Consider the following 14,783-nt stretch of genomic DNA (forward strand, 5'->3'; position numbering starts at 1 on the left):
TCCCATAAAGAAGCCAGGTCCGCTCTGATTAGCATTTCCCAGGGATCACATCCCCAAAGTTGTTCCCACATTTTCCCCAACTTTCAGTCCTTAAGTGACACTAAAAGCCCCAGGGGGCAGAGAAAGCCAACTTGGGAAAGCATTTGTAACTACAGGATATTTAGTCATCCATTGGGTAAGTCAGTTACAATCAATATTAGGTTGGATACATTATAATTTCAGTATGTTTGACAATCATTCTATTAGGTAAAACATATACTCAGGTTATATATTGCAATTATTACCTCATTCTACTAATGAGGTCAATGAGGCATAAAGGGGTTAAATAACATTTCCATTGTTTAAAGTTTAGTAGTTGAAGAGCAGGACTGGACGGCTCTTCACCCACTTTGAATCAGTTGTTTATCCATTAATTCCACTTGAAAATCTCTAATTTTATTTTCCATAACGTTTCTGAAATTTGGTAGTGTACTTTAGAACAGTCATATTAGAGTAAAAGAAAAATGAGCTTGAATTCCTGGGAGGTAAACATCATGTCTTTTTCAGTGGTTTTTGTATGAAAGACCTGCGGCTGATGCTGAATTTGTGTGCGCTCAGAAATTAAGCACGGAATAGGCAAAGTAGCATTCATTCAGCTGCAAGTGGCTCTTAACTTCAGCGCCATAAAAGATACTTATTTGCCGCCCAAATATGAATATAGCTGTAATAAAGACTACACACACTTAGGATGATAAGATCTTCCACTTTGCCTGAGAAGTATATGAAATTTTAATTGAGTAACTGGTGTTTGCTATTTTTTATTAGTTTGCTTAGCTAGCCACCAAAATAAATTATTTGTAATTAAAGTGATGACTGGGACTTTCCAAACCAAGCATAGAATACATGAAAATGCTGTGTGTGTTCTCTCTTGACTTTGGTCATGAACACACTTTTTGTGGCTTTTCTCAAAATACCAGAAAGGGTAAAGGGGCAGTAAGGCACCCAAGAAATGACAGTTAGCATATTCTGACAGACTTAAACGGCACTTATTCACTTCCCCCAAGTAGAAGTATTATGTTGCTTGGTATCAGGTTGGTTGGGTTTTTCGGTCAGTACTCGTCCCCCAAACCTAGAATTTTTTAAATATAATTCAACAATAAAAAGACAACCCAATTAAAATATAGGCAAAAGATCTGAATAGACATTTCTCCAAAGCAGATACACAAGTGGCCAATAAGCACATGAAAAGATGCTCAACATAATTAGTCATGAAGAAATGCAAATCAACACTACTTCATACTCACCAGAATGTCTGTAATAAAAACTAGCAAATAGTCAATAACAAGTGTTGGTGAGAATGTGAAGAACCTGGAACCCTCATACACTGATGAGAATGTAAAATGGTGCAGCTACTTTGGAAAAGTCTGACAGTTCCTGAAAAAGTTAAATCTACAGACCCAAAAGAATGGGAATCATATGCCCACATAAAAACTTGTACACAAATGTTCATAGCAGCATTATTCACAATGGCCAAAAAGTAGAAACATCCTTAATGTCCATCAACTGAAAATGGATAAACAAAATGTGATATTGTAGTACATCAATGCGATGGAATACTATCCAGCCATAAAAAATAAGTACTGATACATGCTACACATGGATAAACCTTGAAAACATTATGCTGTGTGAAGGAAGCCAGACACTAAAAGCCACATAATGTATGATGCCACTTATATGAAACTTACAGAATAGTCAAATCAATAGAGACGGAAAGGAGGTTAGTGGTTGCCAGGGGGGGGGGATAACGGGGGAATGAGGAGTGACTTTTAATGGGTATAGGGTTTCATTCTGGGGTGATGAAAATGTTCTGCATGGTGGTGATAGTTGCAAAACTCGGTGAAAATACTAAAGGCCGCGCTTTAAAAGGATGAATTTTGTGGTATGTGAACTATATCTCAATTTTTTAAAAAAATTCTTCATTTACAGAAAGAAATTACATAGACATGTAATATACCTACAAATGTATTACATACATATACGTATTCTCTTTCTATGAATCAACGTTTGGGGGTTTTTTTTAGTTGAGATATATATCACATATATAAAGAAAGGAATGAAAGAACACGGTGACACGGAGCAATTGTGAGCCCTGAAGCCTTGGATCTGGGGTGTGCCCCAGCCTGACTCGCAGGGTCTCCATCCGTGCTCACCTTCCACCCATCACTCAGCCACCACCCGCTGTCCGGTCCACTGTCAGGGCCGGGGACGACCCACCACGGCCGCCCGGCTCCGCTGCGGGCGCCCCAGGGCCGGCCAGCCCTCCCGCCCGAGGTGGGGCTGCCGCGGCGGGCCGGGCTCGGGCGCTGCCTGCGGGCCCGGAGGGGACACGGCGGCTCGGGCGGGCCCCGCCGCTCGGCCGCTCCCCCTGCCCTGGCCTCCCTACGCCCCGGCCGCCGGGTCTCAAGTCTCCCTCCAGTACCTGGGATGCGCCCGAACCCCGCGCCGCGGCCAAAGCCGAGACTTTCCCTCCATTATTACCTGCCCGGAAAGCGGTGCAAGGAGAGGGGACCCCGCCTCCTCAGACGCGACCGAGGCACCGTGGCAGGGGACGGAAGGGGCATTCACCTAGTTCCCCCGCGGCGGCGGCGGCGGCGGCTGCCCAGCGGCCGTGGCTCCTTCCTCTGGCGCGCCTCCTCGCGCCGTCGCAGCCCCACGGTGACAGCCCCGGAGCCGGCGCCCTCCGCCCGCGGGCTTCCAGCCGCCCGCCCCGCCCCCGCGCGGCCGCCCAGCGCAGGCGCAGCCGCGCCACCGCCCCGGGGGAAGCGAGAGCCTGGTGATGTGGCCGCTGGGTTGGCGATCGGGAGCCCGAGCGCCGCCTTCTCCCGGACCTTTGGCGGCAACCTGACGAACGCGGGCCGAGAACCCGATAGGGCAGAGCAAAAGGGGAATATTTCAAGGGATGCTACTCAGCAGAGAAGTGCTGTGGACTTCCTTGTTCGTCAGCCCCCTCCATCCCCACCGACCCACGCACATCCACATCGCTGGCTGCTCCTCGGTCCGAGCCCCAAATCTATGACTCATGATTTCTGTTCTCAGACCAGGGACCTCCTGCTGGCCGTCTTCGTATTTCCTTCTCACAGACCGGGGTTAAAACTGTGTAAGCCTTTCTTAAGAGCAGTGCAGAATGGGCCATGCTTGATCCGAGGTAGGAGAGAAGGGGAGCGACCCCCAGAAGAATGAGATTTAGGGCAGCTCCCAGCAGTGGGAGAGAGGTGTACAGGCAAAGTGCATGGGCCCTGTGGAGGTGTCTGGAATGCCACACTTTTCAAGCTTGCCCGTGTTTGTTTTGTAGTCTATATAAAAGTGAGCCACAGTTTGCAACGTAAAGCCGAGAACTCGTGTATTTTATTTAACAACTATCTTTTGAGCATCTTTTGCAGGTAATGGGCAACGCCGCGGAGGTATTCCAGTGACCCAAACAAAGGTTTCCGTCCTCAGGCTCTTCTTCTAAAAGAGAGACTGTCATTTAAAAAATTACACAGCAAATGACACTTCCTCAAATCAAAGCTTCCACCAACTCTAAGTAACTCTAATGATTTAGTAGCAGATTTTCAGGTGCTAAAGGATATCAGAGAGTACATTTATCCCGTTTGTTTCTTTTGCTTTGCCATCAGAGTTTTGACCTTCACCTTCAGGGTGCTTCTGTATCAGTCTTGGCCATCTGGGGTAATGCTTTTTATAATGGCCCATGCAAGTGTTCTTCACCCCTGAACATCATTATTAGGAAAGAAAGTATAATTGCAAGGAATATGGAAAAACAGTGTTTAGACTGCCTTTTCAAGTGCTTTCTGTTCTTAATGCTTTGAATTGCATATCACTCAGAGGTAATTAGCTGCTGCTGAAAGTTTGCCAGAAGTAAAAGTTCCAAACGGATGTGTTCCTCCTCTGGGTCCTGCAGTCTTTCAAGATTTCTGCGCAAAGCATACATAGGAGAGGCCACCCTCTACCGGCTTTGAAAATTCTACCAACATTTCTTCTCAGAGAGCTGATGGCTTCCGTTGCCCTGAATTTCATTAGTCGCCATGTATGTAGCAACCTTCTGCTTATACAGCACCCTTCGTTCTGTATGCCACAACATAGAGTATATTTTTTTAGTTATTTTAAGCTTCGAGTTGGAATCCAAATTTAAGTTTCAACCCTGAAAATAGCTCAGGGTGGAAGCTGGCGAAGAGCTACCCCCTTCTGAAAAGTTAGGTCCCGATGTGTGCAGGCAACACCACATTACTAGTTCATCTTCTACCTGACAGCTGGCAACCCTAAATGTGAAGCAAGTGACTTAGAGTTGAGGATATGTAGTAATCACCGTTGGATGATTGCTAGAGAAAAGGCTGGGAGTTATGAAAGTGTGTAACAAAGGAACCTGTCTGTTCTGGCGGATAAGAAAGATCTCTTTGAGGAAGTGACATTTAATCTGAGCCTTGAAGAATAAAGAGGAGGAGGCCTGGCAACAAAGGGAAGGGGGTGGGGTGGGGAGTGTGCCCTTGAAGCTACAGAAACTGCGGATTTGAAAGCCCTTTGGTAGGAAGGGGTTTCACCTGTGGAGGCCTTGGGACAGGGCCACTGTGGCCAGAGTGAGATGGCTCGTTCTGCAGGAGAGGCCGGCAGGAGCCTTGAGGACCACGCTGAGGACTTTGGATTTATTCCTAAAGACAAAAGGAAGCCACTGAAGAGTTGGAGAGGGTCCATTTGGACATGATCAGATTTGTCTTTATGAAGGACATTGCTGGTCATATGTGTGGACCAGGAATAGGAAGGGAGCAATGGAGGAGGCGTGAAGGTCCGTTTGTGGGCAATGGGGATTTAGGAGGTAGTGGGTCAAAGAAGTAGATCAGGGTTAGAACTGCAAAGGCTTGATCTTTGACTGTGTGTGGAAGGTGAAGGAGAGAAAAGTGTCCAAAAATGACTCCCGGGTTTCTGGCTTGAGCTTATCCTACTCGCTGAGAGGGAGAATCTGGAGGAGGAAGGCTAAAGGGGACCATTTTGAGTTACTTTGGACATGCTGGGTTTGCAGCCTCTATGAGCTATCCAAGTGAAGATGCTGAGTATATATTTGGAAAATAAATCTGGAACTCAAAGTAGAGATCTGGACTGAAGATAAAGCTAAATTTTAAGAGAACAGGGAATATGACTTGTTTGTAAGAATTGAACCTCTAAGGTTTAGAGAAGATGAGCAGAAGCAAAGGGAATCTAAATTTACTACTTGTGAGATGCTTCACAGAGGTTATTTTATTTAATCCTCACCCCCTATGAGGGCAGTGTTATAATGCCGTTTATCAGATGAGGAAACTAAGGGTTAAATCCTTGCTCAAAATTACTTAAATTCCCAATTAAATAAGAATCTCTGCGGGTAGTTTGGTGATCACTGAGGTTCAAGAACCACCCTGTGGACTGTTTAAAAGTGGTCCCACAAACCATATAAAACACTCATAAAGAAAAGAGGATTAGAGGAAAGCATGATTCAGAGGACATGCAGCCCATGCAGCCCATGTTTGCAGACATATGTCCCATTTCTTCCCCCTCCCCCGCATCCTACAATATTAACACTCCTCCCAGGAATCTCTAGAACATTCATTTGTTCATTCAATCAACAAGTAGTCATGGTAGACCTACTATGTGCCAAATAATAATAATAATAGTAGTCATTCATTCATTTACAAATGTTTACTGAGCACTTACCTAATGCCATGCTCTCTCTGTTCTGTGCTCTGGGAATAGAGCAGTGACCAAAATGAACAAATTCCTGCCTTACAGAGTTCACATTCAAGTGGAGAAAGACAACAAACAAACTGACATATGCTTGTATATGTATATTGATAGACAAATGTATATCCCATATGGTGGTAACTACTATGAAGACAAAGAAAACACAGGAGTTGGAGAGTTTGGGGGCAGGTTGTGGGGATGTGTAGACAGAAAGGGAGACTTTCTGTCTATAGGGTGATCCAGGGAGGTCTTGCAGGTCTGAACAGAAAGGAGTGAGGGAAGAGCTCTGCTATCTGGGAAGTACAGCAAGCACAAAGGTCCTGAGACAGAAGTGTGTTTGTTGTGTTCAAGAGACAGCAGAGTCCTGTGTGGCTGGAGTGATGTGATCAAGGGAAGAGTGGTCCCAGGTGCAGGCAGAGCAGTGGCTGGAGGCAGGTCACGAGGCTTGTAGGCCATGGTGAGGTCTTTGGCTTTCACTCTGGGAGAGACAGGAGCCACTGAAGGGCTCTGAGCAGAGAAGTGGTTTAGGGTTCAACGGGATCCCCGGTGGAGGACTGAATGAGACTCTGAGAAGAAAGTCAGGAGACAGGAATGAGGTCACCTGGTGAGGTCTCGCTGTTCTAATCGCCTTGTCGGAGTGAACTCACCCAGTCTTCGTGACAACTCTCTACGTTAAGTACTGCTGCTATTCCTACTTTATGGGTGAGTAACTGAGCCATTACAGTGTGCCTCAGATTCCACAGCTGTAAAATGGGGATGATAGGACTCCTGAGTTTACCACTGCATTGTTTGTCAGGGAAGACACACAACTCAATAAACAATTACAACAATATCTGGGGCTGTGGGGGAGAGTCTGAGGGGCTGCAGTTGTACAAAGCAGCAGCATCTTCCAAAGTTTGTGGGGAGGGAAGACAGGCAGGAGTCAGGGAAGACTTACAAGAAGTGATAGTGAGCTGAAATCTAAAGGATCAATAGTTCAACTAAAAGCCATTTTAGGAGGTAGGATAGGAAAGGAAGGCGAGTATCCCAGGCAGACGGAACTACTTATGCAAAAAAGAGGGGGGACAGGGATTTTCAGGAATTGAAGAATTTCAGTGTGACATTTGTATCTCCTTTAGAACACCTTGTTGATTGGTTCCTATTGAGAGTTTTCCTCCAAGAACTCATGGTAATGTTTCAAGGGTTCCCTATTCCTGGTGTCTTTAGAACGTGTCTCTGAGAAAGCAGAGGTCGGCTATCCTTGAATACTCATCAGGGCCCTGTCGTTCCTCAACCATGCCCATGGGTTCCTGCCTCCCAGCTTCGGGGCTTGGTGTTCTCATTAACTAGGACACTCCATTCTCCCATAAGCCTTCCCGAGTCTGCACCCACCAGCTGAACTCAGGGTCTTCGCTCTTTGCTTCCATGATGGCCAGTGAAGGGCATGATCATGGCACTTAATTAAAATACCACGTTGGAAATGTTTACTTATCTGTCCATCGTTCTACTAGGTTATCAGCAGGGCCTTTAAATCTCAGACTAGAACACTGTTGTTAGCCTTGAACAGATACTCAATAATTTTCACCCTGAAGTGAATAAATAAATACATTTTAATTGACCTTCCTTTACTTTTAGTGGTGCTGCTATCAGCATTTTGATTTTCTGTTCCAGTTCCACTCCCAGCAGAATTATTAATAGATTTTATTTTTTTTAATTTTTAAAATAAATTTATTTATTTATTTTTGGCTGTGTTGGGTCTTCATTGCTGTGCACGGGCTTTCTCTAGTTGCAGCGAGCGGGGGCTACTCTTCATTGCAGTGTGCGGGCTCTTGTTGCAGAGCACAGGCTCTAGGCGCGTGGTCTTCAGTAGTTGTGGCACACAGGCTCAGTAGTTGTGGCTTGCGGGCTCTAGCGTGCAGGCTCAATAGTTGTGACGTATGGGCTTAGTTGCTCCGGGAATGTGGGATCTTCCCAGACCAGGGCTCGAACCCATGTACCCTGCATTGGCAGGCGGATTCTTAACAACTGTGCCACCAGGGAAGTCCCTTAATAGATTTAAAAATGTAATTATATATGGCGTTGTTCTGGCTTCTTGAATCTGACTTTTCGGATTTTGTTGGGAGACAGGTTTTCTGTAACACTGGATGCTGATGGCTGAGATATTTTTCAGGGACATCTGGGTATTGACTACTTTTCTGGGGATGAGGATGTGGCCTTGCTGATACTGTTTGGTTTAAGGACCTGGCAAACCCAATATTTTTTTTTTATTATTAATTTATTAATTTATGGCTGTGTTGGGTCTTCATTGCTGCGCACGGGCTTTCTCTAGTTGCGGCGAGTGGAGGCTACTCTTCATCGTGGTATGTGGGCTTCTCATTGTGGTGGCTTCTTTTGTTGCGGAGCACGGGCTCTAGGTGCACGAGCTTCAGTAGTTGTGGCATGAAGGCTCAGTAGTTGTGACTTGTGGGTTCTAGAACGCAGGCTCAGTAGTTGTGGTGCACGGGCTTAGTTGCTCCGTGGCATGTCAGATCTTCCCAGACCAGGGCTCGAACCGTGTCCCCTGCATTGGCAGGCGGATACTTAACCACTGTGCCACCAGGGAAGTCCAAACCCAATATTTGTGACCATTCCCTTAAATGGATGCTCATATATCCCCCCCGCCCCGAAAAGACTGTATAAAACCATTCATAGAAACGGACTCACAGATCTAGAGAACAGACTTGTGGTTGCCAAGGGGGAGGTAGGGTAAGGGAGGGATGGAGTGGGAGTTTGGGGTTAGCAGATGCAAACTATTATATATAGAATGGATAAACAACAAGATACTACTGTATAGCACAGGGAACTATATTCAATATCCTGTGATAAACCATAATGGAAAAGAATATGAAAAAGAATATATATGTATAACTGAATCAATCACTTTGCTGTACAGCAGAAATGAACACAGCATTGTAAATCAACTATACTTCAATAAAATAAATTTTTTAAAAAACTGTTCATAGCAGCTTTGTCATAGTTGTCTAAGACTAGAAATAATCAAAAGTTCATCATAGGAGAATGGAAAAACTAAGTTAATAATAGAATTACTCCACAATGAAGTGAAACGAATTATGGATATACTTAACAAAATGGATGAATCTCACTGACACTATGCTGAAAGAGAGAGAGCCTTGACAGAAAAAATATACATACTATGCATATTTGTTTTCCATTGCTGCTGGGACAAATTACCACAAACTTAGTGCCTTAAAACAAAACATTTGTAATCTTACAGTTCTGTAAGTTAGAAGTCCAAAATGAATCTCACTGAACCAAAAGTAAGGTGTCAGCGGGGCTGCATTTCTTCTGGGGGCTCTCTTCTAGGGGAGAATCCTTTTCCAGCTTCTAGAGGCAGACCTCATTCATTGGCTTGTGGCCCCCTTCCATCTCTTCAAAGGCAGCAGTGTACACAATGTCTCTGACCCTCCTTCCATCCTCACATCTCTTTGACTCTTTTCTGCCTCCTTCTTCCACTTTTAAGGACCCTTGTGAGTACATTGGGCCTACCCAGACAATCCAGGATTATCTCCCTATTTTAAAGTCAGCTGATTAGCAACCTTAATTCCCTTTTGCCACGTAATGTATTTTGAATAAATATATTGAGAATAATGAAAGTCAGATTTCCAGTGGTACTCTGCTAAACTGGTTCTCTTGGTGGGGGGTAAAATAAAAACAAACTTGATTTGCAGCATTTGTCAATTGCAATGGTATAAATTCTCTCCTGGATGATTTCAGACAACAACCAGCTCACAAAATTACAAATAGCTAGTAATCAGCGTTCTTGAGCTGGTTCATGCTGGTTCCAGCACGTTGCTGCAAGCTTCTCATTCTTGAAGCTTTTAAACATAGATAAATAGAGAAGTAAATATAGATATATTGTGGATAAGAGAGTGTATGTGTGTGTTTCCTTGCCCTCTACAATGGGAAGGCCTAAAAGCTAGGACACATAATTAGCAATTAACACACCTAGCTAACTAACACATTCAGATCTTACTTTCTAAATATCATTCTCAACACTAAAAGGAGCCAGTGCTCCTTGGAGAAAAGGTTAATTCCAGGGCTGGGACAGGGAAAGTACAAAATGAATCTGCAATAACTTGTACCAGAAATTAAGGAAGTGCTCAAAGAACGATGGGGATACATAAAAAGGAGAGATTTGCAAATTGAAAGGGCTCCTGCTGGGACAATTTTAGTATTAAAATAAATTATAATAGTAATGGATGAGAGCCCATTAAATAGAATAAAAATCCATGAGTCACACAGGTATACATAAGTGAATAAATAAGTAAATAGGAGAAGAGAAAGCTCTTTCTCACAATAGAATACCAACTAATACATAGAAAATCATCAATAGATGTAAAAATTAAGGAGTGAAAGTTTAATGAGACAATATATTTACATATCTCCCCACAAATACTTGTTAATTGAAAATAAATAACTAGTAATTTGACAGTGCAGAAATTTCACAAACACCTTAACCAAGTGATCAAAGTTAACATCACCAGTAATGAGACAAAACTACATCATGTACTGCCTGATATAATGGACTGAGAAGGACCTAGTATCACTTCTGTGGTTTATTTGCGAAAAATATATAATTTGAGTTTAATTGCAAAGAAACAGGAGAGAGACCCAAATTGAGGGACAGTCTATGAAATCTCTGGTCTATCCTCTTCAAAAATGTCAAAGTCATAAAAGAAAAAATGACTGAGAAACTGTCACAGATTGATAGAGAGGACTGAATGCAGTGCATGATCTTGTGTTGGATCCTCGACTGGCAAAAAAAAGTTATAAAGGACAGTATTGAGAAAATTAAAGTTTGAATACAAACAATGGGTTACATAGTGGTACTATATTCATGTTAAACTGTCTGATTTGTTCATTGTACTCTGGTTATGTAAGAAAATATCCTTAGGATTTATATACTGATGTATTTATAGGTTAAACAGAGTAGGAAGTCTACAATTTGCTCTTGAATTATTCAAAAAAAAGGATTGTGAAAAAAAAAAGGATTGTGTTGTATGGTGTGGGGAGAGAAAGAGAAAAATATGACAAAGCAAAAAACAAATGGGGCAAAATATATCCATTTTTGAATCTGGGTAAACGGTTTACAGGGGTTATAATACTGTTGCAACTTGTCTGTAAATCAGAAATGTTATCCCCCAAAAAGCGACAAAAAATTGAGATGGAGGAACAGGCACATAAAGGGTTATTTTGGTAACATCCCACCAGTGCAGAGGTAAAAGCCATACAAAAACGTGCTGGTTCTGCTTCTGCTCTCTGTAGCCACCCCTCTTTTGATACCTTCTGTATTCTTGGCTAAAAAAAAATCAGGAACTTCTAGCCAGTGTGTAGGTGGTCTGTTTGGGCAGCTTCAAAGGAAGACAGCTTCTGTGAAAATGAAAGTATTCATTTTAAAATAATAGAGATCTCTCTGTCCTGGATGGCAACTTGGGGGCCCTGTCATAGTTTATAATCAGAATGTCTAAACCTGCAAAGTGCTCTTAACATAAGATAGATGGAAGAGGTAGTGTAGGATGAGAAAAAGGGAACAGTACAAACTGTACACAATTTACCAATGTTTTTAAAAAAAGTGTTTCCTTCCAGTCCTCTCTCAGGATTTAACTCATGGGTGTTAGTTCTGGTTCATTAATATTTAGCAGAATTTTACACAGATATCATTTGTTCCATACTATGGATGGAACTTTGACAAAGAAAGGACACCTTGCACTGTATACAAAATTCAACCCTTAAAATATTTTTTTCTAAATTCCAGCAGGTGAGGCAGAGAATCAAGGTTTAAGCCAGTTTATTTAAGGCGGCTACTCTTCCGAACTAGAAATAAAATCCTGTTCCCCATGCCTCCCTACTCCCTCCCCCTGCGTGAACATGTTATGTTGCTAGAAAATAAAGCATTTCTTTGACACAAATGTTTGATTTTATCCGTAGCATTAAATGGATGAATTATGAAGCTAATCAAAATAAATTATTTGCAATGTAATTACACCATAATTTTCAGCATTAAAATATCCATGTCTCTAGAGATAAAATAGTTTTGATTTGCAAAACTGGATAATTAAATTAAGTAGATAATTGTTCCTATGGGCCTGATAGTCAGGTAATAGCAACTTGAAAAGTTACCAACATAAATAATCAGTTTGGTGAGTCTGCTGAAGATAAAAAATGAGTAAAATTTACCTCTTAGGAAAAGACTCTCAAAATAATAAATCCCAAATATTATTGGCTGCAGCAAACATGTGGATGCCTCCCTAATTTCCTTTGCACCCTCTCCATATAACAGCAGCTCTGCCTTCTGGGTGATATTGACACGCCTACCCCCAACTGGAGGGGTAGGCCCTGATTTGCCTAAACCAATTAGGCTCATCCTAATTGTTTCAGCTAATTCAATGGCGGGCCCACAACCCAAGTTGTTTAGTTTTACATTTTAACTTTTGGATAGCAAATCTTAATTCCAATTTCTTGGAAAAGTTTTAAGGTAACACCCAATCAGCAATCGGGGGCTGCTTCCCTTCTCTCATGATTAGAGCTTTTGCCCATGATAATAACTATAACCTATATGCAGGTCAACCAACAAGTTTCTTATATTTATATGCCTTTTAAGTATCTTAAAATTTAAAACAGTTCATCTTCTTTTTGTATGATTTTCCCTTTGAAGAAAACAGAAATTTAACCTGTACAATTTCCCATATTCTAGATTAGGCTGATTGCTTCCTTGAGTAGTTTCACTTATCCCTCTCTTCCTTATATTTCCTATAAAATGGTAGTTAGAACCAGGTGCTTGATTTAGAAAAGTTGTCATTATTTTACAAAACATATTAGGTGGTACTGTGCACTTCCTAATGCATTAAGGCAGCAGGGCACAAACTGGTTGGTCACACTTTTAGTGATGTCAGAATGGTTGGCAGATCCAGATTTTGTCAGTTTGGGCTAGTGGGAATTTCTGGAGTTAGTTCCAGATTCCTTTTGACATGACCCCAATAGTCTTTGAGAGCTTCCTTGTTTTCTGGCTCCACAGGTGTCCCAGGTTTATATTTCCTGACCCAGACTTGAAATCAGTCATTTATCTAAGAAGCTCTATTCCTTTTAGTGGGGAAAGGTGTTTAACAGGCACGATCTGGGCTCAGGGATACTTGTATGGTGGGTTGCTATTGTTTCTAGACCTTCCAGTGGACCAAGCTAGGGAATAAGTAGTTTTTCAGAAAGAGAAAAGGAAACCATGAATTTATACAGATATTGCCAATTCAAATTTAAGATTACAGGAGGGTTTTGCTTTTATTTCTTTTCTCTTGAACAAAACATCTAAGCTGCAAATGGTGTTAATATAATTACTTATTTGCTCTATCTAAAATATTTACATAGCAGTTTCAAAATAACCATACCAATAGTAGTATGAAAAATTAAGATGATTGAATACAATTTAAGATTTCTCTGAGGGTGTGTAGCTATTGTCATCGCCCTTAAGATACATCTTACTAAGGATGTACCATCCAAATATTGAGGTTTAAAGTCGCCTAAAATAATTCTTTTCTGTGTTGTTAGGCCACAAACTTGATATATAGTTAAATTCAGTTATTTCAGTCTGTTTTCAGTTTTGGGTGGGTTTTCTTTCCTTTTGTATTTAATTTTTTTTAAAGTATAAAGTATTTACATGATTCCGAAGACAAAACTATAAAACAGCACATTCGGAGAAGTCTAATACCTTCCCTGTTTCTTCCTTTCCCCTATAGGTAACTATTTCATTCTTTTTTGGCTTATCCTCCATTGCTTCTTTTGGAAGACATAAGTATATGTGCATATGTATGTATGTGTTCATGTTTATAAACATATATAGGTATTTCCCTCATTTTATTACATAAAAGGCTGCATATTATAAACACTCTTGCAATTTGCTTTTTATTCACTTATCAATATATCCAGAAAATCACTCCATAGCAGGATATACATATTTTTCTCATCTTTTACGTTGCATAGTATTCCATTTTGTGTTTATTCAACTAGATCCCCAATGATAGACATCTGGGTTATTTTAATTTTTACTATTGCAAATAGTGCCACAGTGTGTATGTTATCTTGAATTTTTTCCCAGAGTATTGATAGGAATTTCTGGGTATAAAGGTAAAGGCATATGTGTAATTTTACTAGATAATGCCTATTCCTTCCCATAGCAACTCGACCATTTTGCATTCCCAACATTAGTGTATGACAATGTCTGGATCCCCACAACTTTGCCAGTAGGTATGTTGTAATTTTTTATTCTTGCCTTTCTGATAGATGAGAAATGGTTCTCCAGTGTCATTTTCTCTTGTGTGTTTGTTTGTTTAATATGAGTTTGAGCACCTTTTCTTTTAAATATGCTTGAGCATTATTTGTATTTCTATTTCTGTGAATTGTTGGTTCATTTCTCCAACCCGTTTTTCCGTGGAGTTATTGGTCTTTTTCTTCTCAGGTTTTAGAAGCTTTTAATGTTATGAGTATTGACCCTTTCCAGTGAGATAAGTTGGAAATCTTGTTTTCAAGTTTGTCATTTGCCTTTTTACATTGCTTATGCTGATTTTTGTTATATAAAGTTTATTTTTGAATTTTAATATAGTCAGATCATGGATCTTTTCTCTTACTGCTTCTATATTTTGAATGATAGTTAAGAAAAATTTCCCCATTGATTCCAGTTATAAAGAAAATGTTTTCTCCCTCCCTCCCTCCCTCCCTCTCTCTCTGTACTTTGAAGCTTTCATTTTTAAAATTTGAATCTTTAATACATTTTGAATTTATTTGGTTGCATAGTGTGTGGAATGGATGCAAATTTCCCTTTTTTTTCCAAATGGCTATTCTTTTGTTCCACTGCCACTTAGTAAAAAGCCCATCTTCTCCCTACTGATCTGAGATGCTCCCCTTATCTACACCAAATTTCCCAGTGCTCTGGGATCTCCTTCTGAGTTTTCTTTTTTGTCCCCTCTTTTGTTTGTGTACCAATACTGTTTTTAATTATTATGCAGACTTTATGT

General features: G+C 41.3%; 1 protein-coding gene across 3 annotated transcripts in view; it reads right to left on the reverse strand.

Annotated features, from left to right (window-relative positions):
- Nucleotides 1-2,745, reverse strand: part of SLC41A2 (solute carrier family 41 member 2) — a 132,385-nt gene extending 129,640 nt beyond the window's left edge. The window contains exon 1 of one of the 3 annotated variants that reach the window (XM_067697804.1): nucleotides 2,605-2,745. The gene's annotated coding sequence lies outside the window, so the exon portion shown is untranslated. Of the gene's footprint in view, nucleotides 1-2,458 lie in introns of all 3 variants that reach the window. The other 2 variants (XM_067697803.1, XM_067697802.1) reach the window with 2 other exon arrangements.
- Nucleotides 2,746-14,783: the final 12,038 nt, after the last annotated feature.

Source organism: Pseudorca crassidens, chromosome 11 (assembly GCF_039906515.1).
Source record: "Pseudorca crassidens isolate mPseCra1 chromosome 11, mPseCra1.hap1, whole genome shotgun sequence".
Lineage (NCBI taxonomy): Eukaryota > Metazoa > Chordata > Mammalia > Artiodactyla > Delphinidae > Pseudorca > Pseudorca crassidens.